This window comes from Bombina bombina, chromosome 4 (genome assembly GCF_027579735.1).
Source record: "Bombina bombina isolate aBomBom1 chromosome 4, aBomBom1.pri, whole genome shotgun sequence".
Taxonomy (NCBI): domain Eukaryota; kingdom Metazoa; phylum Chordata; class Amphibia; order Anura; family Bombinatoridae; genus Bombina; species Bombina bombina.
This window is the reverse complement of record NC_069502.1, coordinates 1,230,303,570-1,230,329,276: the sequence shown is the minus strand read 5'-3', so window position 1 is coordinate 1,230,329,276 and position 25,707 is coordinate 1,230,303,570. Positions and strand designations below refer to the sequence as shown.

The window sequence follows — 25,707 nt, the reverse complement described above, 5'->3', positions numbered from 1 at the left end:
CCCCATATCTGAACAATCTAAGAAAACAAATCTGGATGGAGGGACCACCCCCCGGATGTAAAGTCTGACGGCTGAGATAATCCGCCTCCCAATGTCTATACCTGGGATATGCACCGCAGAATTTAGACAGGAGCTGGATACTTCTTTCATAGCTTGTGGACTGTGAGTCCCACCCTGCTGATTGACAAATGCCACTGCCTGTGATATTGTCTGTTTGAAAATAAATGAACGGTTCTCTCTTCAACAGAGGCCAAAACTGAAGAGCTCTGAAAATTCTAAGTTCTAAAATATCGATTGGTAATCTCGCCTCTTAAGATTTCCAAACTCGTTGTGCTGTCAGAGATCCACAAACAGCTCCCTAACCTGAAAGACTTGCATCTGTAGTGATAATAGTCCAGGTTAGCCGAACAAAGAAGCCCCTTGAACTAAACGCTGGTGATTTAACCACCACGTCAAAGAGAGTCAAACATTGGGATTTAAGGATATTATTTGTGATATCTTTGTATAATCCCTGCACCATGGATTCAGCAAACAAAGCTGCACATAACCACTGAAGGTAATGACTGAGACTGAAGGTGCCGACAGGCTGCAACCACTTTCAAACGTCTCTTATCTGTTAGAGACAGAGTCATGGACACTGAATCTATCTGGAAACCTAAAAAAGGTGACCCTTGTCTGAGGAATCAAGAAACTTTTTGGTAAATTGATCCTCCAACCATGTTTCCGAAGAAACAACACTAGTTGATTTGTGTGAGATTCTGCAGAACGTAAAGACTGAACTAGTACCAAGATATCATCCAAATAAGGAAACACCGCAATACCCTGCTCTCTGGTTTCCATAAAGCAGGGCACCTAGAACCATTAAAAAAGATTCTTTGAGCGGTTGCTAGTCCAAATGGAAGAGCAACAAATTGGTAATGCTTGTCTAGAAAAGAGAATCTCAGGAACTGATAATGATCTGAATGAATGGGAATATGAAGGTATACATTCTGCAAATCCATTGTGGACCTAAAATGTCCTTGCTGAATAAAAGGCAGAACAGTCCTTAAAGTCACCATTTGAAAATTGGTATTCTTACATAACGATTCAAAATTTTCAGATCCAGAATTGGTCTGAATGAAATTTCCTTCTTTGGGACAATGAATAGATTTGAATAAAACCCCAGACCTTGTTCCTGAAAAGAAACTGGCATGACTACCCCTAAACTCCAGGTCTGAAACACACTTCAGGAAAGCCTGAGCTTTAACTGGATTTGCTGGGATGCGTGAGAGAAAAAAATCTTCTCACAGGAGGATTTACTCAGAATCCTATGCGATACCCCTGAGAGACAATACTCTGAAACCATTGATTTTGGACAGAATTTATCCAAACATCCTTGAAAAAAACCTTAATCTGCCCCCTACCAGCTGAGCTGGAATGAGAGTTGCACCTTCATGCAGACTTAGGGGCTGGCTTTTGGTTTCTTAAATGGGTTGGATTTATTCCGATTAATTAAGGTTTCCAATTGGAAACAGATTCCATAGGGAAGGATTAGGTTTTTGTTCCTTATTTGACAAAAAGAACGAAAACAATTAGACGCTCTATATATTTACCCTTAGGTCTCTTATTACCTTGGAAAGAAAGAGATAGCAATCTAGACTTTAAAAAAGTCATATCAGCATTCCAAGATTTAAGCCTCAAAACTCTTTTAGCTAAAAATAGCTAAAGACATAGATCTAATATCAATCTTGATTATATCAAAAAAATGGCATCAGAACTGATTAGTATGTTGCAGTAAGCGAACAATGCTAGATAAATCAGAATCCAGTTCTTGTTGCGCTAATACTCCAACAAAAATGTTGATGCAGCTGCAACATCAGCAAAAGAAATTGCAGGCCTGAGACGACCTGAATAATAAATAAGCTTCCTTAGATAAGATTCAAATTTCCTATCTAAAGGAACTTAATTACTAACTTCTATAGGAATAAAGGTACGTACAGCAAGAGTAGAAATAGCCCCAACAACTTTGAGGATATTTTCCCAAAACTCTATAGAAATTGCTGGTAAAAAGATAAAAATTTTTAGACCTTGAAGAAGGAATAAAAGAAGTACCCGGGGGGGGCGTGTCTGACCAACGACCAAGATGGCTGCTGTTTAAGATTTGTCTGCTTATAGGAGCTGAATATTCTGCTGAGTATCTCTCCCAAACCGTCTGAATCCTATTCCTCTCAGGAGATCTGTGTCTGGCAATACCTACAGAACGGATTAATGCGACTTTTCAACATTAACAGGCATCAGCAGACCAGAATAGAGAAGGTGCGCAGCAGAGGCCTTGTAGCGGCCTGTGCCTCCCTCTAACCCTCCAATATTCTGACTAGTCAGTTTAATCAGCCAAATGTGCTGACCCACGAACTCCCTTACGCGACAAAAGCTATTTGGGATACTAAGCTACAAACTTTTTATACATGGAAAACACTAACATGGTGTCAAAGAACGACTCGATTTTAGAGGAGCTACGTGTAGATGTGGATGAGCACCTCCACAGTTTCAGCAACGATATTAAGCTCATGTTAACCTCGATATTAACACATCATGCAATCAGCAACATAGGCACCCCCTCGGATGTGACAGCTGTACTGCGGAAAGATGACCCTGCTGTTTATTCTACGCCGCCGCCATTTATTTCTGAAATGCCCTCCGAGATACACCACCTGGTGAGGGAGACCGGGTGTGGGGAGCGGCCGTGGCATTTGGAGAGTGCGGAGCAGTCTAAGACCGTGAGAGAGTCAACTAAGGGGAACTTACTTGTATGTGAACAGGCTGGAAGGCGTCCAGCCGTGGAGATCGATGGCCACCGAGTTCCTATTTGTGTGTTCTCCTCACCCACAAAGTGCCGCTATTTGGATGGGGTGCTTGCGGTCTTAACTCCAGGTCAGATAGTAGAGCAGCCAACTTGGAAAATGCCTGATGGGCACTTCATAACCCTAAGCTTAGATTTTGACAGAGAAGTCAGATCACTGAATTGGGACATTAATCCTATCCTCATCTTCTACCTCAAAGCCGGTGTGGGGTGAATATTATCTAGGAAATGTATTGCGGTGCAGGGAAACGCTAGATATTCTCCTAACAATCAGAACACTTTTCCTGTTGCTGGACTTACCAAGACATATTGTATGGGGTTTTATTAATATGTGTGGTATGTTTGTTCTTTTTTAAGTTCCACATGTTCTGTTTATTCGTGTTTACATACATATATACCCTGGCTGTAAAGTATACTCAGGTCTGTGCCCATGTTCTCAGCCGGGTTACAGGTTAAGGGAAAAATAGGAGAAGTCAGAACCCTCTCTCTGTATTAAGATGTACTCAATAGTCATTATGCTTGATCTTTCTCATTACCGGAAATCTCCACTAGAGGGGAGCAGAACACTAAAAATATGTACTGCGTCCAAAGAAACTCTTCATAACAATACTCTGCACAGGGTTAGTTTATTTAATAACTGGAGGTACCGTTTTGATTTGTTTTGTTTTAAGTTCATTGCTATTATTCCTTTGTATTAGTTCTAATTGCTATAATAGATATTGACTCAATTTCAAAAACAGAATTTATGTTTACCTGATAAATTACTTTCTCCAACGGTGTGTCCGGTCCACGGCGTCATCCTTACTTGTGGGATATTCTCTTCCCCAACAGGAAATGGCAAAGAGCCCAGCAAAGCTGGTCACATGATCCCTCCTAGGCTCCGCCTACCCCAGTCATTCGACCGACGTTAAGGAGGAATATTTGCATAGGAGAAACCATATGTTACCGTGGTGACTGTAGTTAAAGAAAATAAATTATCAGACCTGATTAAAAAAAAAAAACCAGGGCGGGCCGTGGACCGGACACACCGTTGGAGAAAGTAATTTATCAGGTAAACATAAATTCTGTTTTCTCCAACATAGGTGTGTCCGGTCCACGGCGTCATCCTTACTTGTGGGAACCAATACCAAAGCTTTAGGACACGGATGAAGGGAGGGAGCAAATCAGGTCACCTAAATGGAAGGCACCACGGCTTGCAAAACCTTTCTCCCAAAAATAGCCTCAGAAGAAGCAAAAGTATCAAATTTGTAAAATTTAGAAAAAGTGTGCAGTGAAGACCAAGTCGCTGCCTTACATATCTGATCAACAGAAGCCTCGTTCTTGAAGGCCCATGTGGAAGCCACAGCGCTAGTGGAGTGAGCTGTGATTCTTTCAGGAGGCTGCCGTCCGGCAGTCTCATAAGCCAATCGGATAATGCTTTTAATCCAGAAGGAGAGAGAGGTAGAAGTTGCTTTTTGACCTCTCCGTTTACCAGAATAAACAACAAACAAAGACAAAGTTTGTCTGAAATCCTTAGTAGCTGCTAAGTAAAATTTGAGAGCACGAACTACATCCAAGTTGTGCAACAAACGTTCCTTCTTTGAAACTGGATTAGGACACAAAGAAGGCACAACTATCTCCTGGTTAATGTTTTTGTTAGAAACAACTTTTGGAAGAAAACCAGGTTTAGTACGCAAAACCACCTTATCTGCATGGAACACCAGATAAGGAGAAGAACACTGCAGAGCAGATAATTCTGAAACTCTTCTAGCAGAAGAATTGCAACCAAAAACAAAACTTTCCAAGATAATAACTTAATATCAACGGAATGTAAGGGTTCAAACGGAACCCCCTGAAGAACTGAAAGAACTAGGTTGAGACTCCAAGGAGGAGTCAAAATTTTGTAAACAGGCTTGATTCTAACCAGAGCCTGAACAAAGGCTAGAACATCTGGCACAGCTGCCAGCTTTTTGTGAAGTAACACAGACAAGGCAGAAATCTGTCCCATCAAGGAACTTGCAGATAATCCTTTTTCCAATCCTTCTCGAAGGAAGGATAGACTCTTAGGAATCTTAACCTTGTCCCAAGGGAATCCTGCAGATTCACACCAACAGATATACCAAATTATGTGGTAATTTTTCTGGTTACAGGCTTTCAGGCCTGAACAAGAGTATTAATAACAGAATCTGAGAACCCTCGCTTTGATAAGATCAAGCGTTCAATCTCCAAGCAGTCAGCTGGAGTGGGTCGAACGGACCTAGAACAAGAAGGTCTCGTCTCAAAGGTAGCTTCCATGGTGGAGCCGATGACATATTCACCAGATCTGCATACCAAGTCCTGCGTGGCCACGCAGGAGCTATCAAAATCACCGACGCCCTCTCCTGATTGATCCTGGCTACCAGCCTGGGGATGAGAGGAAACGGCGGGAACACATAAGCTAGTTTGAAGGTCCAAGGTGCTACTAGTGCATCCACTAGAGCCGCCTTGGGATCCCTGGATCTGTACCCGTAGTAAGGAACTCTGAAGTTCTGACGAGAGGCCATCAGATCCATGTCTGGAATGCCCCACGGTTGAGTGACTTGGGCAAAGATTTCCGGATGGAGTTCCCACTCCCCCGGATGCAATGTCTGACGACTCAGAAAATCCGCTTCCCAATTTTCCACTCCTGGGATGTGGATAGCAGACAGGTGGCAGGAGTGAGACTCCGCCCATAGAATGATTTTGGTCACTTCTTCCATCGCTAGGGAACTCCTTGTTCCCCCCTGATGGTTGATGTATGAACTTGGCCCTCGCTAGCTGAGGCCAAGCTTTGAGAGCATTGAATATCGCTCTCAGTTCCAGAATATTTATCGGTAGAAGAGATTCTACCCGAGACCAAAGACCCTGAGCTTTCAGGGATCCCCAGACCGCGCCCCAGCCCATCAGACTGGCGTCGGTCGTGACAATGACCCACTCTGGTCTGCGGAAGGTCATCCCTTGTGACAGGTTGTCCAGGGACAGCCACCAACGGAATGAGTCTCTGGTCCTCTGATTTACTTGTATCTTCGGAGACAAGTCTGAATAGTCCCCATTCCACTGACTGAGCATGAACAGTTGTAATGGTCTTAGATGAATGCGCACAAAAGGAACTATGTCCATTGCCGCTACCATCAAACCTATCACTTCCATGCACTGCGCTATGGAAGGAAGAGGAACGGAATGAAGTATCCGACAAGAGTCTAGAAGTTTTGTTTTTCTGGCTTCTGTCAGAAAAATCCTCATTTCTAAGGAGTCTATTATAGTTCCCAAGAAGGGAACCCTCGTTGACGGAGATAGAGAACTCTTTTCCACGTTCACTTTCCATCCGTGAGATCTGAGAAAGGCCAGGACAATGTCCGTGTGAGCCTTTACTTGAGGAAGGGACGACGCTCGAATCAGAATGTCGTCCAAGTAAGGTACTACAGCAATGCCCCTTGGTCTTAGCACCGCCAGAAGGGACCCTAGTACCTATGAGAAAATCCTAGGAGCAGTGGCTAATCCGAAAGAAAACGCCACGAACTGGAAATGCTTGTCCAGGAATGCAAACCTTAGGAACCGATGATGTTCCTTGTGGATAGGAATATGTAGATACGCATCCTTGAAATCCACCTTGGTCATGAATTGACCTTCCTGGATGGAAGGAAGAAGTGTTCGAATGGTTTCCATCTTGAACGATGGAACCTTGAGAAACTTGTTCAAGATCTTGAGATCTAAGATTGGTCTGAACGTTCCCTCTTTTTTGGGAACTATGAACAGATTGGAGTAGAACCCCATCCCTTGTTCTCCTAATGGAACAGGATGAATCACTCCCATTTTTAGCAGGTCTTCTACCCAATGTAAGAATGCCTGTCTTCTTATGTGGTCTGAAGACAACTGAGACCTGTGGAACCTCCCCCTTGGAGGAAGCCCCTTGAACTCCAGAGAATAACCTTGGGAGACTATTTCTAGCGCCCAAGGATCCAGAACATCTCTTGCCCCAGCCTGAGCGAAGAGAGAGAGTCTGCCCCCCACCAGATCCGGTCCCGGATCGGGGGCCCGCATTTCATGCTGTCTTGGTAGCAGTGGCAGGTTTCCTGGCCTGCTTTCCTTTGTTCCAGCCTTGCATAGGTCTCCAGGCTGGATTGGCTTGAGAAGTATTACCTTCCTGCTTAGAGGACGTAGCCCTTGGGGCTGATCCGTTTCTGCGAAAGGGACGAAACTTAGGTTTATTTTTGGTCTTGAAAAGACCTATCCTGAGGAAGGGCGTGGCCCTTGCCCCCAGTGATATCAGAGATAATCTCTTTCAAGTCAGGGCCAAAGAGTGTTTTCCCCTTGAAAGGAATGTCAAGCAATTTGTTCTTGGAAGACGCATCCGCTGCCCAAGATTTTAACCAAAGCGCTCTGCGCCACAATAGCAAACCCAGAATTTTTTCGCCGCTAACCTAGCCAATTGCAAGGTGGCGTCTAGGGTGAAAGAATTAGCCAATTTAAGAGCACGAATTCTGTCCATAATCTCCTCATAAGAAGAAGAATTACTAATAATCGCCTTTCCTAGCTCATCAAACTAGAAACACGCGGCTGCAGTGACAGGGACAATGCATGCAATTGGTTGTAGAAGGGAACCTTGCTGAACAAACATCTTTAGCAGACCTTCTAATTTTTTATCCATAGGATCTTGGAAAGCACAACTATCTTCTATGGGTATAGTGGCGCGCTTGTGTAGAGTAGAAACCGCCCCCTCGACCTTGGGGACTGTCTGCCATCAGTCCTTTCTGGGGTCGACTATAGGAAAACAATTTTATAAATATGGGGGGAGGTACTAAAGGTATACCGGGCCTGTCCCATTCTTTACTAACAATGTACGCCACCCGCTTGGATATAGGAAAAGCTTCGGGGGGCCCCGGGGCCTCTAAGAACTTTTCCATTTTACATAGTGGTTCTGGAATGACCAGATAATCACAATCATCCAAATTGGATAACACCTCCTTAAGCAGAGCGCGGAGATGTTCCAACTTAAATTTAAAAGTAATCACATCAGGTTCAGCTTGTTGAGAAATGTTTCCTGAATCTGAAATTTCTCCCTCAGACAAAACCTCCCTGGCCCCCTCAGACTGGTGTAGGGGCCCTTCAGAAACCATATCATCAGCGTTCTCATGCTCTACAGAATTTTCTAAAACAGAGCAGTCGCGCTTTCGCTGATAAGTGGGCATATTGGCTAAAATGTTTTTGATAGAATTATCCATTACAGCCGTTAAATGTTGCATAGTAAGGAGTATTGGCGCACTAGATGTACTAGGGGCCTCCTGTATGGGCAAGACTGGTGTAGACGAAGGAGGGGATGATGCAGTACCATGCTTACTCCCCTCACTTGAGGAATCATCTTGGGCATCATTTTTACTAAATTTTTTTATGACATAAAATACATATAGTTAAATGAGAAGGAACCTTGGTTTCCCCACAGTCAGAACACAATCTATCTGGTAGTTCAGACATGTTAAACAGGCATAAACTTGATAACAAAGCACAAAAAACGTTTTAAAATAAAACCGTTACTGTCACTTTAAATTTTAAACTAAACACACTTTATTACTGCAATTGCGAAAAAGTATGAAGGAATTGTTCAAAATTCACCAAAATTTCACCACAGTGTCTTAAAGCCTTAAAAGTATTGCACACCAAATTTGGAAGCTTTAACCCTTAAAATAACGGAACCGGAGCCGTTTTTATATTTAACCCCTTTACAGTCCCTGGAATCTGCTTTGCTGAGACCCAACCAAGCCCAAAGGGGAATACGATACCAAATGATGCCTTCAGAAAGACTTTTCTATGTATCAGAGCTCCACACACATGCAGCTGCATGCCATGCTGTCCTCAAAAACAAGTGCGCCATACCGGCGCGAAAATGAGGCTCTGACAATGATTAGGGAAAGTCCCTAAAGAATAAGGTGTCTAAAACAGTGCCTGCCGATATAATCTTATCAAAATACCCAGATTAAATGATTCCTCAAGGCTAAATATGTGTTAATAATGAATCGATTTAGCCCAGAAAAAGTCTACAGTCTTAATAAGCCCTTGTGAAGCCCTTATTTACTATCTTAATAAACATGGCTTACCGGATCCCATAGGGAAAATGACAGCTTCCAGCATTACATCGTCTTGTTAGAATGTGTCATACCTCAAGCAGTAAGAGACTGCACACTGTTCCCCCAACTGAAGTTAATTGCTCTCAACAGTCCTGTGTGGAACAGCCATGGATTTTAGTTACGGTGCTAAAATCATTTTCCTCATACAAACAGAAATCTTCATCTCTTTTCTGTTTCTGAGTAAATAGTACATACCAGCACTATTTTAAAATAACAAACTCTTGATTGAATAATAAAAACTACAGTTAAACACTAAAAAACTCTAAGCCATCTCCGTGGAGATGTTGCCTGTACAACGGCAAAGAGAATGACTGGGGTAGGCGGAGCCTAGGAGGGATCATGTGACCAGCTTTGCTGGGCTCTTTGCCATTTCCTGTTGGGGAAGAGAATATCCCACAAGTAAGGATGACGCCGTGGACCGGACACACCTATGTTGGAGAAATGAGGTTCACATGTGCATGTTCAGTGATTTGTTCAAAAGTACTGTTCTGTCTTTCTAAGTATGCAATTCTTCCTATGGGAATGTAACAGCTAAATAATTATTACTGTACATACTGTATACCTGCTACTGAACTTTTGTCTATTGTATGTTATCCACATAACCTCAATAAAAATCTTTTAAAAAAAGAAGTACCCGGCTTATTCCATTCCTTAGAAATCATATCAGAAATAGCATCAGGAACAGGAAAAAAACCTCTGGAGTAACCACAGGAGGTTTAAAAACATAATTTACTAGTTCTAATATCAAGAGGACTAGTTTCCACGATATCCAAAATAATTAACACATCTTTAACAAAGAACGAAAATACTTCATTTTAAATAAATAAGTAGATTTGTTAGTGTCAATATCTGAGGAAGTATCTTCTGAATCAGATAGATCCTCATCAGAGGAGGATAATTCATTATGTTGTTGGTCATTAGAAATTTTATCAACCTTATGAGACGTTTTAAAAGACCTTTATATTAATTAGAAGGCAGAATAGCAGACAAAGCCTTCTGAATAGAATCAGTAACACATTCTTTAAATTTCATAGGTATAAAGTTGTAGAAACAACAACAGGCAATGTACTATTTACTGATGGACACAATATCTGCATGTAAAAGTTTATCATGATAACCAATACAATAACATTTAGAAATATAATGCACTTAGCTTTAGTAGAACCAACATCCAACAGATACTTCTGAGGCAGGATCAGATTGAGACATCTTGCAAAATGTAAAATAAAAAACAACATATTAAGCAAAATTTGTCAATTTCCTTATGTGACAGTTTCAAGAATGGGAAAAAAATGCAAATAGCATAGCCCTCTTACATAGAAAAAGGCAAGAGGCAAAAAGCAATGGGGTATTAAATTAATGAAAAAATATCCGGAAATGACACACTAGCGTCACTAATGACGCAACCCTGTGTAAGGAAATCGGTGTCAATGACGTCGCCGGAAATGAAGAACTTGCGTCAACGGACGTACTTTCACGGCAAACAAATTCTAGCGCCAAGAATGACGCAATAAAGTCTAGCATTTGGCGCACCCGCGGGCCTAATACTGCCCGCAATTTGCAAGAAAAATGTAGTCAAATTTGAAAAAAAAGACTAAACCCCAGGTAAGAAAAATATTTCTCAAAATGTTAATTTTCCCCAAATATGAAACTGACAATCTGCACAAGGAAATACATCAACCTGACTCATGGCAAATATAAGTACAATACATATATTTAGATTAACTTTATATAAATGCATAAAGTGCCAAACCATAGCTGGGGTATCTTAAGTAATAAAAAACATACTTACCAAAAGAAACCCATCCACATATAGCAGATAGCCAAACCAGTACTGAAACAGTTATCAGTAGAGGTAATGGTATATGAGAGTATATAGTCGATCTGAAAAGGGAGGTAGGAAATGAATCTCTACGACCGATAACAGAGAACCTATGAAATAGATCCCCATTAGGAAGACCATTGCATTCAATAGGTGATACTCCCTTCACATTCCTCTGACATTCGCTGTACTCTGAGAGGAATCGGGCTTCAAAATGCTGAGAAGCGCATATCAACGTAGAAATCTTAGCACAAACTTACTTCACCACCTCCATAGGAGGCAAAGTTTGTAAAACTGAATTGTGGGTGTTGGGAGGGGTGTATTTATAGGCATTTGAGGTTTGGGAAACTTTGTTCCTCCTGGTAGGATTGTATATCCCATACGTCACTAGCTCATGGACTCTTGCCAATTACATGAAAGAAAGAAAAGGTCCAGCCTGTAACACGACACAACCGCCCATAGAGCTCGGAACTGGGATTTTAATAAAGAATAAAACAAAATGTAAATCAAGACGATAAGGAATAGGAACACCGATCCTCTCCACTCGTCTAGTCAAGATCGTTATCTGATTTAGAGGTTAGAGGTTCAACTGACGGATCAGTACTGGGAACCTCTAACATCGCCAAGATCTCTCTCAGATGTAAACGCAGGCAAGCCAATCTAAATCTAAATGCTTTGCCCTCCGCAGTCGGAGGATTCAAGTCAGTAGACTCCGACCCTGGAGGTTCTACCTCTGAGGCCTCAGAGGAAACCGCATCCCCAGAGGACTGATCAGACACAATTGTCATTTTACATGATGGCCCTTGGGCAGGAGAACCTGTATTAACCCTTCATTTGCACGCGGCAGGAAGCAGTAGCATCAATAAGGCCGTAGAGATGGCCCTGCAGAACTGCATAGTAACCTCTGGTGGAAAACAAACCCCTAACAGGCGAAGGAGGAGCGGAACTAAGGAAAACTGCATATGTAGGAACAAAAGAATCTAGGGAACACACCTCACTAGAAGAATCCTCAGAGGCGGATGGCTCAGTGGTCTCTGACATCCCAACATTGGTTGAGGAGAACACCCTATTGCGGCATACGGAACATAATTGAGAGGGCTGGGTTACTCGGGTATACACAGGTATCAAATTTGATCTCGGAGGGATCATCCTCTAAAATATCAGAATCCTCCATAACTCGTCTAAGTTATATTATCAAAATAGAAAAAAACAACTGGCACCTTAAACCCCCAATGGCTGGGGCACTCACCACCTCCTATGACCCAGACAGGTAGAGAAGACGCTCCTCACCGCAGACACTCGGTCAGGAATCGGAAGCGGGAAATAAACGTGACCTTAATAAAGAACTGTGCAGTTCTCAAAATGGAAAATAAAAAAACCTGTATGTTCCGTATCAGCCTATGAGCCCAAACGTTCTTACACATAAGCAGTCAAAATCACATAAACATGATTAAACCCCCCCACTGTTCAATAACCCCCCTTAGGAGATATTAACCCTTGATTCCATAAAGATAAAGGAGTCCCACTGAGACCCTGTCTTCTATCGTTAACGTGTGTAAAAATTAAACAATATTACCGGAATCTATGCTGTGGAACTGCGACACGGTCCTTCAAGTTTGACAGATTGTAGCAGCGCCTCCGACATGGACTTGAGTGAAGAAAGCAGGCAGCAAAACTCGTCAATGCTGATTGCTTAAGGAGCTGTTAATATGAGTCTGGATGGCTTTGCAGAAAGACTCTCCCTGCATCAATGCTCTTACCCTTCCTAAGTAACTACTCCGAAATCTTCTGACACTCCTCTGCCAACCTCCTGTGATAAAAGGCAAAGAATGACTGGGGGATGAGGGAAGTGGGGGAGGTATTTAAGCCTTTGGCTGGGGTGTCTTTGCCTCCTCCTGGTGGCAAGGTTCTGTATTCCCACAAGTAATGAATGCAGCTGTGGACTCTCCCTGTATTAAAAAGGAAAATCAGTTGTGATATCAGAGTATAGCCCATTGGCGCAGCATGCAAAGCTGAAGAGGCCTTGTGAAAACAAGCAAAAGGGATTGCGTCAGATGCTGCAATCATGAGGCCTAGAACTCCCATACACACAGCGACTGAAGGGAATGATAGAGACTGAAGGTTTAGACAAGCTGAAATCAATTTTATTCGTCTCTTGTCTGTCAGGGAAAGAGTTATGGACACTGAATCTATTTAGAAACTTGAGGAATCAAGAAACTTGTTAGTAAATTGATTCTCCAACCATGTCTTTGAAGGAACAACAACAGTTGGCGTGTGTGAGATTTTGCTAAAGGAAAAGATTGAGCTAGTACCAAGATATCATCCAAATAAGGAAAGACTGCAACACCCTGAACACATGGAAGAGCAACAAACTGGTAATGCTTTTTCAGAAAAGATAATCTCAAAAACAGATAATGATCTAGGTTGATAGGGATGTGAAGGTAAGCATACCGCTGCTTCTTTACTCCTGTTTCCGAAGGCTTGCACGGAATAAGCAGCATCCGCTGCTTAGTAAATCGGCCCCATAGTTTTAATGTTGATTTTCATGATATCAAATACAGCATCACAAATTAAATTATTATTTGCATGCTGAAGTAAATTCAGAATGTTGGAACATTCAGGATCAGAAGATAAATGCTTTGCAAGACTAGATAACCAGAAAATAGAGGCAGCAGCTACATCAGCAAGATAAATTGGTTTTTCTAAGAATATAGCCAGTATGTAAATATGTCGTTCTAAGATAGGATTCAAGTTTTCTTTCTAAAGGGTCTTTAAAAGAAGTACTGTCTTCCATCAACTTTGGGGACTGTTTCCCAAAGCTCTAAGTTAGTAATAGGGAGAGAATATATTCTTTTAAATCTTAAAGAATTAAAATAAATACCTGGTTTAGACCATTCTTTAGCAATCATATCAGATACGGCATCAGGAACAGGAAAAATCTCTGGTAGGTTGACAACCGTTTTATACACTGAATTCAAACGATTACAGGGTTTATCATCAGAAGGCTTAACTTCTTTGATGCATAAAGTGAATAAAACTTCCTTTCAAAGAGAATGAATATACTCAATTTTAAATAATAATAAAAAAAAAAGAATGATCAGGTTCTATGTCAGATGAAGGGGCCTCAGAATCATCATTATTCATCATTAGAAGATACTTCAGTATACTGTCGGTCAGTACATATATTACTAGTAGACATGAGCTGACCTTTTACATTTATTTGAAGGCGGTAAAGCAGTCAGTGCCTTCTCAATGGAAGCAGCAATGAACTGTTTCATTGCTGTGGGTACGCCATCTGCATTAGCCTGTGAATGGAAAACAGTAGGTGCATATGTACACATAGAAACATTAGTATGTGATAAAAAATCTAAGCCAGAGCCACATAAATGAGCTGATGAAAGTACTTCAGTTGTTTTACAATAAGCACACTTAGCTTTGCTAGAAAGGTGTTCAACTGGCTCAGTTCCTATGGTAACTTCAGGGACAGGATTAGGTTGCTCCATAATAGTAAATGAAAACAAAAGAATAGATATAAAAGATTGCAATAATAAACTATTTATAAGGGAAATAGTGCAGGTCCATCATCAAATTAATTTGTTGAAAGCTAAACCTATGTAGGCTCATATGCTAATTTCTAAACCCTTGAAGGCCACCCCTTATTTCAATGCATTTGGTTGGCAATTTTCCGCAGCTAGAGGGCGTAAAATCATGTGTGCCATGCATAGCAAAACATTGTGACCACGCCCATGGAATTACAAATGAGAGGGCACTGATTGGCTAAATGCAAGTGTGAAAATAACTGAAATAAGGAGGCAGTCTGTGAAGGTTTAGATACAAGATAATAACAGAGGTAAAATGTATATTAATATAACCATGCTTTATGTGCAAAACAGGGGATTGGGTAATAAAGGGATTATCTATCTCTTTAAACAATAACAATTGTGGAGTAGATTATCCCTTTAAATATACTTACCCTAGACACTCATCCACTGAAAGCAGACGGCCAAACCAGTACTGAAACATATCAGCAGAGGTAATGGAATAGGAGTAGAACGTTGATGTGTAAAAGGAGGCGGAAGATGAATCCCTGTGAACAAATTTACACAGAGAGCCCATGAAAAATTTCCCGTGAGGCGAAAACATATGGTTAGATTATGAGTTTGGCGTTAGAAGCTGTGCGGTGCCAACGAGCAGTTTATGCTCACCGCTCACCTACAGACAGCACTGGTATTACGGGTTTTTTCCAAACCCGGCGTTAACCGCAAAAAAGTGATCGTAGATCAAAATTTTGTTCCACCAAGATTACCTATCTTTTTAGGTCTATCCCTTACAACATCCCGAGAGCACTTCTTAATAGATTCCAAAGTCTAATCACTTCATATGTGTGGAGAGACCGCCGACCCAGGACATCGGGTCGCACACTTGAAAAGCCGACCTTACAGGGAGGCCTTGCTCTTCCGAATGTGATCTCATATTACAATGCTGCAAGACTCTCACACATCCTTCGTTGGAATGATCCTGAGAGAAATCTTGCTTGGTATTCTCTAGAATCATCACTGCTGCCTCCAGGTATAACCCTCTCGGATATAATTTGGATTCCCCCCCACCATAGACGAGACGTTGACGACCTACACCCTATCTTTAGACACTCGCTACAATTCTGGGACCAGATCAGACACCACCCAGACATATCCCCTCATCCCTCCCCCGCCATGACAATCCCTGCTGCTCTTTACTGCCTCCCAGACTCCCACCATGACCTATGGCCACAGGCGCACACATTACAGATCTCTGACCTCTATGAGGAAGACACTTGGCTCTCACACCCAGCAATGTGCGCTAAATTCCGACTCCCACCCAAGCTATATTTTGAGGGTTTCCGCCTGAGTACACGCTTACGTACATGGGGTTTCCCCAAACAAACATTACGCCCATCAACTGTTTGGGAGAGAGCATGGCGGGGAGCTCATGCTCTCCGACATCTCCTGTCCCTTCACTACAATATACTTATTAATCCGACTCCCTCGCATAAAATCTCACAACATCAGGCCTGGGAAAGAGAAATTGGTTTCACTCTCACTCTAGAGAACTGGCACGCCAGAATCAAAATAACCAAAAAGATCCTTCACTGTGCCACACTATGGGAACTACATTATAAGATCCTGGTTCGTTGGCACTTAGTGCCAACCATTCTACACAAGATCTATCACTCACAATCCCCGGAATGCTGGAGAGGATGTAAGATGCTGGGCTCCCCGCTCCACATATGGTGGACATGCCCAGTAATCCAGCCATTATGGCTAAAGGTGTTTGCACTCCTCCGGACACTCGGTCTTACCCCCCATTTACCCCTGAAGTCACCCTCTTACACATGCAGATGCCCAACCTCACCCCCTCTGGGGAAGCTCTCACGATATATGTCCTCATGGCCACAAAACTGACCCTGGCTAGAGCTTGGAGGGAAGAGAGGCCGCCAACCCTTTCCCAAGTAATTACATGTACACATTACATCGGCCAAATGGAACAATACTCGTACAGAGTACTTGACAATACTAGTACTTATTATGAAATTTGGCTGCCATGGCTCACGAAGTTCCCTAACTGGTCCACAAACCCTCAGACCTATTAATCATCCTCCACCCCCTTATGCCTTCCTTCCCCCCCCTTTTTTTTTTTTCTTTCCACCCTTCTTGTCCGCCTTATATAATTTAAGCGTCCCATATCTGTACGAAGTTAAGTACCAATATTATCATAAACTACAGACTCAACATCTAAATCCACATATACAACACGTTATTATTAGAAAAGAGACCCATCTAATACATAGACCTGCTCTCACTCTTATTTTCACCTATCTTAGCATAAAAGTATTTAATCTTTCAAACCCAATTGTATATTTCAATGACATATCTAAGTTCCTTCAATTTTGTATTTGCAGGCAATATTGTTGTTCATTAAGTTGTCTCAATAAAAAATTTTATTAAAAAAAAAAATTTATTAAAAAAAAATTTTTGTTCCACATCTCACCTCAATACCAGCACTGCTTACGTTAGCGGTGAGCTGGCCGAACGTGCTCGTGCACGATTTCCCCATAGGACTCAATGGGGGAGAGCCGGCTGAAAAAAAACTTAACACCTGCAAAAAAGCATCGTTGAGCTCCTAACGCAGCCCCATTGATTCCTATGGAGAAAATACATTTATGTCTACACCTACATTATATTTATTAACCCCTAATCTGCCACCCCCAAAGTCGCTGCAACCTACCTACACTTCTTAACCCCTATTCTGCCGCCCCCAAAGTCGCTACAACCTACCTATACTTCTTAACCCCTAATCTGCCGCTCCCAACGTTGCCGTTAAAGTTATTAACCCATAAACCTAAGTCTAACCCTAACACCCCCTAACTTAAATATAATTTAAATAAATCTAAATAAAAATAACTATCATTAACTAAATTAATCCTATTTAAAACTAAATACTTACCTATAAAAACATAATTTATGCTTACCTGATAAATTTATTTCTCTTGTAGTGTATCCAGTCCACGGATCATCCAATACTTGTGGGATATTCTCCTTCCCAACAGGAAGTTGCAAGAGGATCACCCACAGCAGAGCTGCTATATAGCTCCTCCCCTCACTGCCATATCCAGTCATTCGACCGAAACAAGCCGAGAAAGGAGAAACCATAGGGTGCAGTGGTGACTGTAGTTTAATTAAAATTTAGACCTGCCTGAAAAGGACAGGGCGGGCCGTGGACTGGATACACTACAAGAGAAATAAATTTATCAGGTAAGCATAAATTACGTTTTCTCTTGTTAAGTGTATCCAGTCCACGGATCATCCATTACTTGTGGGATACCAATACCAAAGCTAAAGTACACGGATGATGGGAGGGACAAGGCAGGAACTTAAACGGAAGGAACCACTGCCTGTAGAACCTTTCTCCCAAAAACAGCCTCCGAAGAAGCAAAAGTATCAAATTTGTAAAATTTGGAAAAAGTATGAAGGGAAGACCAAGTTGCAGCCATGCAAATCTGTTCAACAGAGGCCTCATTTTTAAAGGCCCAGGTGGAAGCCACAGCTCTAGTAGAATGAGCTGCAATCCTTTCAGGAGGCTGCTGTCCAGCAGTCTCATAGGCTAAACGGATTATACTCCGAAGCCAAAAAGAAAGAGAGGTTGCCGAGGCCTTCTGACCTCTCCTCTGTCCAGAGTAAACAACAAACAGGTTAGATGTTTGGCGAAAATCTTTAGTAGCCTGTAAGTAAAACTTCAAGGCACGGACTACGTCTAGATTATGCAAAAGACGTTCCTTCTTTGAAGAAGGATTAGGACATAATGATGGAACAACAATCTCTTGATTGATATTCTTGTTAGAAACCACCTTAGGTAAAAACCCAAGTTTTGTACGCAGAACAACTTTATCTGAATGAAAGATCAGATAAGGAGAATCACAATGTAAGGCAGATAACTCCGAGACTCTTCGAGCCGAGGAAATAGCCATCAGAAAAAGAACTTTCCATGAAAGAAGTTTGATATCAATAGAATGAAGGGGTTCAAACGGAACCCCTTGAAGAACTTTAAGAACCAAGTTTAAGCACCATGGAGGAGCAACAGGTTTAAACACAGGCTTAATTCTAACTAAAGCCTGACAAAATACCTGAAAGTCTGGAACTTCTGCCAGACGCTTGTGTAAAAGAATAGACAGAGCAGAAATCTGTCCCTTTAAAGAACTAGCTGATAATCCTTTGTACAAACCCTCTTGGAGGAAGGACAATATCCTAGGAATCCTAACCCTACTCCATGAGTAATTCTTGGATTCACACCAATGAAGATATTTACGCCATATCTTGTGGTAAATTTTCCTGGTGTTTCGTGCCTGTATTAAGGTATCAATTACTGACTCGGAGAAGCCACGCTTTGATAGGATCAAGCGTTCAATCTCCATGCAGTCAGTCTCAGAGAAAGTAGATTCGGATGATTGAAAGGACCTTGTATTAGAAGGTCTTGTCTCAGAGGCAGAGTCCATGGTGGAAAGGATGACATGTCCACTAGGTCTGCATACCAGGTCCTGCGTGGCCACGCAGGCGCTATCAATATCACCGATGCTCTTTCCTGTTTGATTTTGGCAATCAGACGAGGGAGCAGAGGAAACGGTGGAAACACATAAGCCAGGTTGAAGAACCAAGGCGCTGCTAGAGAATCTATCAGTGCCGCTTCTGGGTCCCTGGACCTGGATCCGTAACAAGGAAGCTTGGCGTTCTGGCGAGACGCCATGAGATCCAATTCTGGTTTGCCCCAACGGAGAACCAATTGAGCAAACACCTCCGGATGGAGTTCCCATTCCCCCGGATGAAAAGTCTGACGACTTAGAAAATCCGCCTCCCAGTTCTCTACACCTGGGATATGGATCGCTGACAGGTGGCAAGAGTGAGTCTCTGCCCAGCGAATTATCTTGGAGACTTCTGACATCGCTCCTGGTTCCCCCTTGATGGTTGATGTAAGCCACAGTCGTGATGTTGTCCGACTGAAATCTGATGAACCTCAGTGTTGCTAGCTGAGGCCAAGCCAGAAGAGCATTGAATATTGCTCTTAACTCCAGAATATTTATTGGGAGGAGTTTCTCCTCCTGAGTCCATGAACCCTGAGCCTTCAGGGAGTTCCAGACTGCACCCCAACCTAGAAGGCTGGCATCTGTTGTTACAATTGTCCAATCTGGTCTGCGAAAGGTCATACCCTTGGACAGATGGGCCCGAGATAACCACCAGAGAAGAGGATCTCTGGTTTCCTGATCCAGATTTAGTAGAGGGGAAAAATCTGTGTAATCCCCATTCCACTGACTGAGCATGCATAATTGCAGCGGTCTGAGATGCAGGCGCGCAAATGGCACTATGTCCATCGCCGCTACCATTAAGCCGATTACTTCCATGCACTGAGCCACCGTGGGGCGCGGAATGGAGTGAAGAACACGGCAAGCATTTAGAAGTTTTGATAACCTGGACTCCGTCAGGTAAATTTTCATTTCTACAGAATCTATTAGAGTCCCTAGGAAGGAAACCCTTGTGAGAGGAGATAGAGAACTCTTTTCTTCATTCACTTTCCACCCATGCGACCTCAGGAATGCCAGAACTATCTCTGTATGAGATTTGGCAATTTGAAAGCTTGACGCCTGTATCAGGATATTGTCCAAGTAAGGAGCCACCGCTATGCCTCACGGTCTTAGGACCGCCAGAAGTGAGCCCAGAACCTTTGTAAAAATTCTTGAGGCTGCAGCCAACCCGAATGGAAGAGCTACAAATTGGTAATGCCTGTCTAGAAAGGCAAACCTCAGGAACTGATGATGATTCTTGTGAATCAGAATGTGAAGGTAGGCATCCTTTAAGTCCACTGTGGTCATGTACTGACCCTCTTGGATCATGGGTAAAATGGTTCGAATAGTTTCCATCTTGAATGACGTAACTCTGAGGAATTTGTTTAGGATCTTTAAATCCAAAATTGGTCTGAAGGTTCCCTCTTTTTTGGGAACCACAAACAGATTTGAATAAAACCCCTGTCCTTGTTCCGTCCGCGGAACTGGATGGATCACTCCCATTACAAGGAGATCTTGTGCGCAGCTTAGGAATGCCTCTTTCTTTATCTGGTTTGCAGATAATCTTGAAAGGTGAAATCTCCCTTGTGGAGGAGAAGCTTTGAAGTCCAGAAGATATCCCTGAGATATGATCTCCAACGCCCAGGGATCCTGAACATCTCTTGCCCACGCCTGGGCGAAGAGAGAGAGTCTGCCCCCTACTAGATCCGCTGTCGGATAGGGGGCCGCTCCTTCATGCTGTCTTAGAGGCAGCAGCAGGCTTTCTGGCCTGCTTGCCCTTGTTCCAGGACTGGTTAGGTTTCCAGGCCTGCTTGGAATGAGCAGAAGTTCCCTCTTGTTTTGAAGCAGAGGAAGTTGATGTTGCACCTGCCTTGAAATTTCGAAAGGCACGAAAATTAGACTGTTTGGCCTTTGATTTGGCCCTGTCCTGAGGAAGGGTATGACCCTTACCTCCAGTAATGTCAGCAATAATTTCTTTCAAACCAGGCCCGAATAAGGTCTGCCCCTTGAAAGGAATGTAGAGTAAATTAGACTTTGAAGTCACATCAGCTGACCAGGATTTGAGCCATAGCGCCCTACGCGCCTGGATGGCGAATCTGGAATTCTTAGCCGTTAGTTTAGTCAAATGAACAATGGCATCAGAAACTAATGAGTTAGCTAGCTTAAGAGTTCTAAGCTTGTCAACAATTTCAGTCAATGGAGCTGTATGGATGGCCTCTTCCAGGGCCTCAAACCAGAATGCCGCCGCAGCAGTGACAGGCGCAATGCATGCAAGGGGCTGTAAAATAAAACCTTGTTGAATAAACATTTTCTTAAGGTAACCCTCTAATTTTTTTATCCATTGGATCTGAAAAAGCACAACTGTCCTCAACCGGGATAGTGGTACGCTTTGCTAAAGTAGAAACTGCTCCCTCCACCTTAGGGACAGTCTGCCATAAGTCCTGTGTAGTGGCATCTATTGGAAACATTTTTCTAAATATAGGAGGTGGGGAAAAGGGCACACTGGGCCTATCCCACTCCTTACTAATAATTACTGTAAGCCTTTTAGGTATTGGAAAAACATCAGTACTCACCGGCACTGCATAGTATTTATCCAGCCTACACAATTTCTCTGGCACTGCAATTGTGTCACAGTCATTCAGAGCAGCTAATACCTCCCCAAGCAATACACGGAGGTTCTCAAGCTTAAATTTAAAATGAGAAATCTCTGAATCAGGTCTCCCCGATTCAGAGACGTCACCCACAGACTGAAGCTCTCCGTCCTCAGGTTCTGCATATTGTAACGCAGTATCAGACATAGCTCTTACAGCATCTACGCGCTCTGTATCTCGTCTAACCCCAGAGCTATCGCGCTTGCCTCTCAATTCAGGCAATCTGGATAATACCTCTGACAGGGTATTATTCATGATTGCAGCCATGTCCTGCAAAGTAATCGCTATGGGCGTCCCTGATGTACTTGGCGCCATATTAGCGTGCGTCCCTTGAGCGGGAGGCGAAGGGTCCGACACGTGGGGAGAGTTAGTCGGCATAACTTCCCCCTCGACAGACCCCTCTGGTGACAATTCTTTTATAGATAAAGACTGATCTTTACTGTTTAAGGTGAAATCAATACATTTAGTACACATTATCCTATGGGGCTCCACCATGGCTTTTAAACATAATTAACAAGTATCCTCTGTTTCAGACATGTTTGTACAGACTAGCAATGAGACTAGCAAGCTTGGAAAACACTTTAAAGCAAGTTAACAAGCAATATAAAAAACGTTACTGTGCCTTTAAGAGAAAAAATTTTGACAAAATTTGAAATAACAGTGAAAAAAGGCAGTTACACTAACAAAATTTTTACAGTGTATGTAACAAGTCAGCAGAGCATTGCACCCACTTGCAAATGGATGATTAACCCCTTAATAACAAAAACAGAATAATAAATGACAAAAATGTTTTTTAAACACAGTCACAACAACTGCCACAGTCTACTGTGATTGTTACCCTCCTCAAACACGACTTTGAAGCCTTTTGAGCCCTTCAGAGATGTCCTGTATCATGCAGAGGGAAGCTGAATGTCTCTGTCAGTATTTTTAGCTGCACAGAAAAGCACTAAAATAGGCCCTTCCCACTCATATTGCAACAGTGGAAAGCCTCAGGAACTGTTTCTAGGCAAAAATCAAACCAGCCATGTGGAAAAAAACTAGGCCCCAATAAGTTTTGTCACCAAACATATATAAAAACGATTAAACATGCCAGCAAACGTTTTATATTACACTTTTATAAGAGTATGTATCTCTATTAATAAACCTGATACCAGTCGCTATCACTGCATTTAAGGCTTTACTTACATTAATCCGGTATCAGCAGCATTTTCTAGCAAATTCCATCCCTAGAAAAATATTAACTGCGCATACCTTATTGCAGGAAAACCTGCACGCCATTCCCTCTCTGAAGTTACCTCACTCCTCAGAATATGTGAGAACAGCAATGGATCTTAGTTACTTCTGCTAAGATCATAGAAATCACAGGCAGATTCTTCTTCTAATGCTGCCTGAGATGAAACAGTACACTCCGGTACCATTTAAAAATAACAAACTTTTGATTGAAGTTAAAAAACTAACTATAATACACCACTCTCCTCTTACTACGTCCATCTTTGTTGAGAGTTGCAAGAGAATGACTGGATATGGCAGTGAGGGGAGGAGCTATATAGCAGCTCTGCTGTGGGTGATCCTCTTGCAACTTCCTGTTGGGAAGGAGAATATCCCACAAGTAATGGATGATCCGTGGACTGGATACACTTAACAAGAGAAATAAACCCTAAGCTAGCTACAATATAACGAATAGTTACATTGTAGCTAGCTTAGGGTTTATTTTTATTTTACAGGCAAGTTTGTATTAAATTTAACTAGGTAGAATAGTTATTAAATAGCTATTAACTATTTAATAACAACCTAGCTAAAATAAATACAAATTTACCTGTAAAACAAAACCTAACCTAAGTTACAATTACACCTAACACTACCACTATAATTAAATTAATTACAGAAAATAATTAAAAAAAATTACAAGATTTTTAAACTAATTACACCTAATCTTATCCCCCTAACAAAATAAAAAAGGCCCCCAAAATAAAAAAAGCCCTACCCTGCACTAAATTACAAATAGCCCTTAAAAGAGCCTTTTGCGGGGCATTGCCCCAAAGTAATCAGCTCTTTTACCTGTAAAAAAAAATTACAAATCATTAAACATTAAAACTCACCACTCACACAACCAACCCTATTCTAAAACCCACCCAACACCCCCTTAAAAAACCTAACACTAACCCCCTGAAGATCAACCTACCGGGAGATGTCTTCATCCACCCGGGCAGAAGTGGTCCTCCAGATGGGCAGAAGTCTTCATCCAAGCCGGGCAGAAGTGGTCCTCCAGACACTTCTATCAGCCAATCGGAATTAAGGTAGAAAAAATCCTATTGGCTGATTGGATCAGCCATTAGGATTGAAGTTCAATCCTATTTGCTGATGCAATCAGCCAATAGGATTGAGCTGGCATTCTATTGGCTGTTCCAATCAGACAATAGATTGTAAGCTCAATCCTATTGGCTGATTGCATCAGCCAATAGGATTTTTTCTACCTTAATTCCGATTGGCTGATAGAATTCTATCAGCCAATCGGAATTGAAGGGACGCCATCTTGGATGACGTCATTTCAAGGAACCTTCATTCAGTCGGAGCTGTCGGAAGAAGAGGATGCTCCGCGTCGGATGTCTTGAAGATGGACCCGCTCCACGCCGGATGGATGAAGATAGAAGATGCCGTCTGGATGAAGACTTCTGCCCGTCTGGAGGACCACTTCTGCCCATCTAGAGGATCACTCCTGCCCGGCTTGGATGAAGACTTCTGCCCGTCTGGAGGACCACTTCTGCCCGGTTGGATGAAGACGTCTCCCGGTAGGTCGATCTTTAGGGGGTTAGTGTTAGGTTTTTTTAAGGGGGGGATTGTGTGGGTTTTAGAGTAGGGTTGGTTGTGTGGGTGGTGGGTCTTAATGTTGGGGGGGGGGGATTTGTAATTTTTTTTTACAGGTAAAAGAGCTGATTACTTTGGGGCAATGCCCGCAAAAGGCAATTTTAAGGGCTATTTGTAATTTAGTGTAGGGTAGGGCTTTTTTTTATTTTGGGGGGCTTTTTTATTTTGTTAGGGGGATTAGATTAGGTGTAATTAGTTTAAAAATCTTGTAATTTTTTTATTATTTTCTGTAATTTAGTGGGGGGTTTTGTACTTTAGATAATTTTATTTAATTTAGGGAATTAATTTAATTATAGTGGTAGTGTTAGGTTTAATTGTAACTTAGGTTAGGTTTTATTTTACAGGTACTTTTGTCGTTATTTTAGCTAGGTAGTTATTAAATAGTTAATAACTATTTAATAACTATTCTACATAGTTAAAATTAATACAAACTTGCCTGTAAAATAAAAATAAACCCTAAACTAGCTACAATGTAACTATTAGTTATATTGTAGCTAGCTTAGGGTTTATTTTATAGGTAAGTATTTAGTTTTAAATAGGAATAATTTAGTTAATGATATTTATTTTATTTATATTAATTTAAATTATATTTAAGTTAGGGGGGGTTAGGGTTGGGTTTAGATTTAGGGGTTAATAACTTTAATATAGTGGCGGCGACGTTGGGGGCGGCAGATTAGGGGTTAATAAATTTAGGTAGGTGTCGGCGATGTTAGGGACGGCAGCTTAGAGGTTAATAAAATTTAACTAGTGTTTGCGAGGCGGTTTAGGGGTTAATCTATTTATTATAGTGGAGGCAATGTCCGGTTCGGCAGATTAGGGGTTAGATTTTTTTTTAAGTGTTTGCGATGCGGGAGGGCCTCAATTTAGGGGTTAATAGGTAGTTTATGCACTTTAGTTAAGAGTTTTATGCTACGGCGTTATAGTGTAAAACTCTTAACTACTGACTTTAAAATGCGGTACCAGGCTTGACAGGAGAGGGTCTACCGCTCACTTTTTGGCAGACTCGTAATACCGGCGCTATGCAAGTCCCATTGAAAAAAGAGGATACGCAACTGACGTAAGTGGATTTGCGGTATTTCCGAGTCTGGCCAAAAAAGTGAGCGTTACATTTGTACCTTCAAGACTCGTAATACCAGTGGGCGTTAAAAAGCAGTGTTGGGAACAGCCAACGCTGCTTTCTAGGCCTAACGCCAAACTCGTAATCTAGCCGATAGTATCATGAGGCAGTACTCACTTCCCTCCGACAAGCACTGTACCCTGAGGAGAATCGGCCTTCAATATGCTCTGAAGCGCCTTTAACTGAAGAATCAAGCACATCTTAA

The 25,707-nt window shown here is 42.1% G+C and overlaps 1 protein-coding gene across 1 annotated transcript in view; it reads right to left on the bottom strand.

Moving 5' to 3' along the window:
- Positions 1 to 25,707, bottom strand: part of CUL9 (cullin 9) — a gene marked incomplete in the record, with an annotated part of 1,346,550 nt that overhangs the window by 270,061 nt on the left and 1,050,782 nt on the right.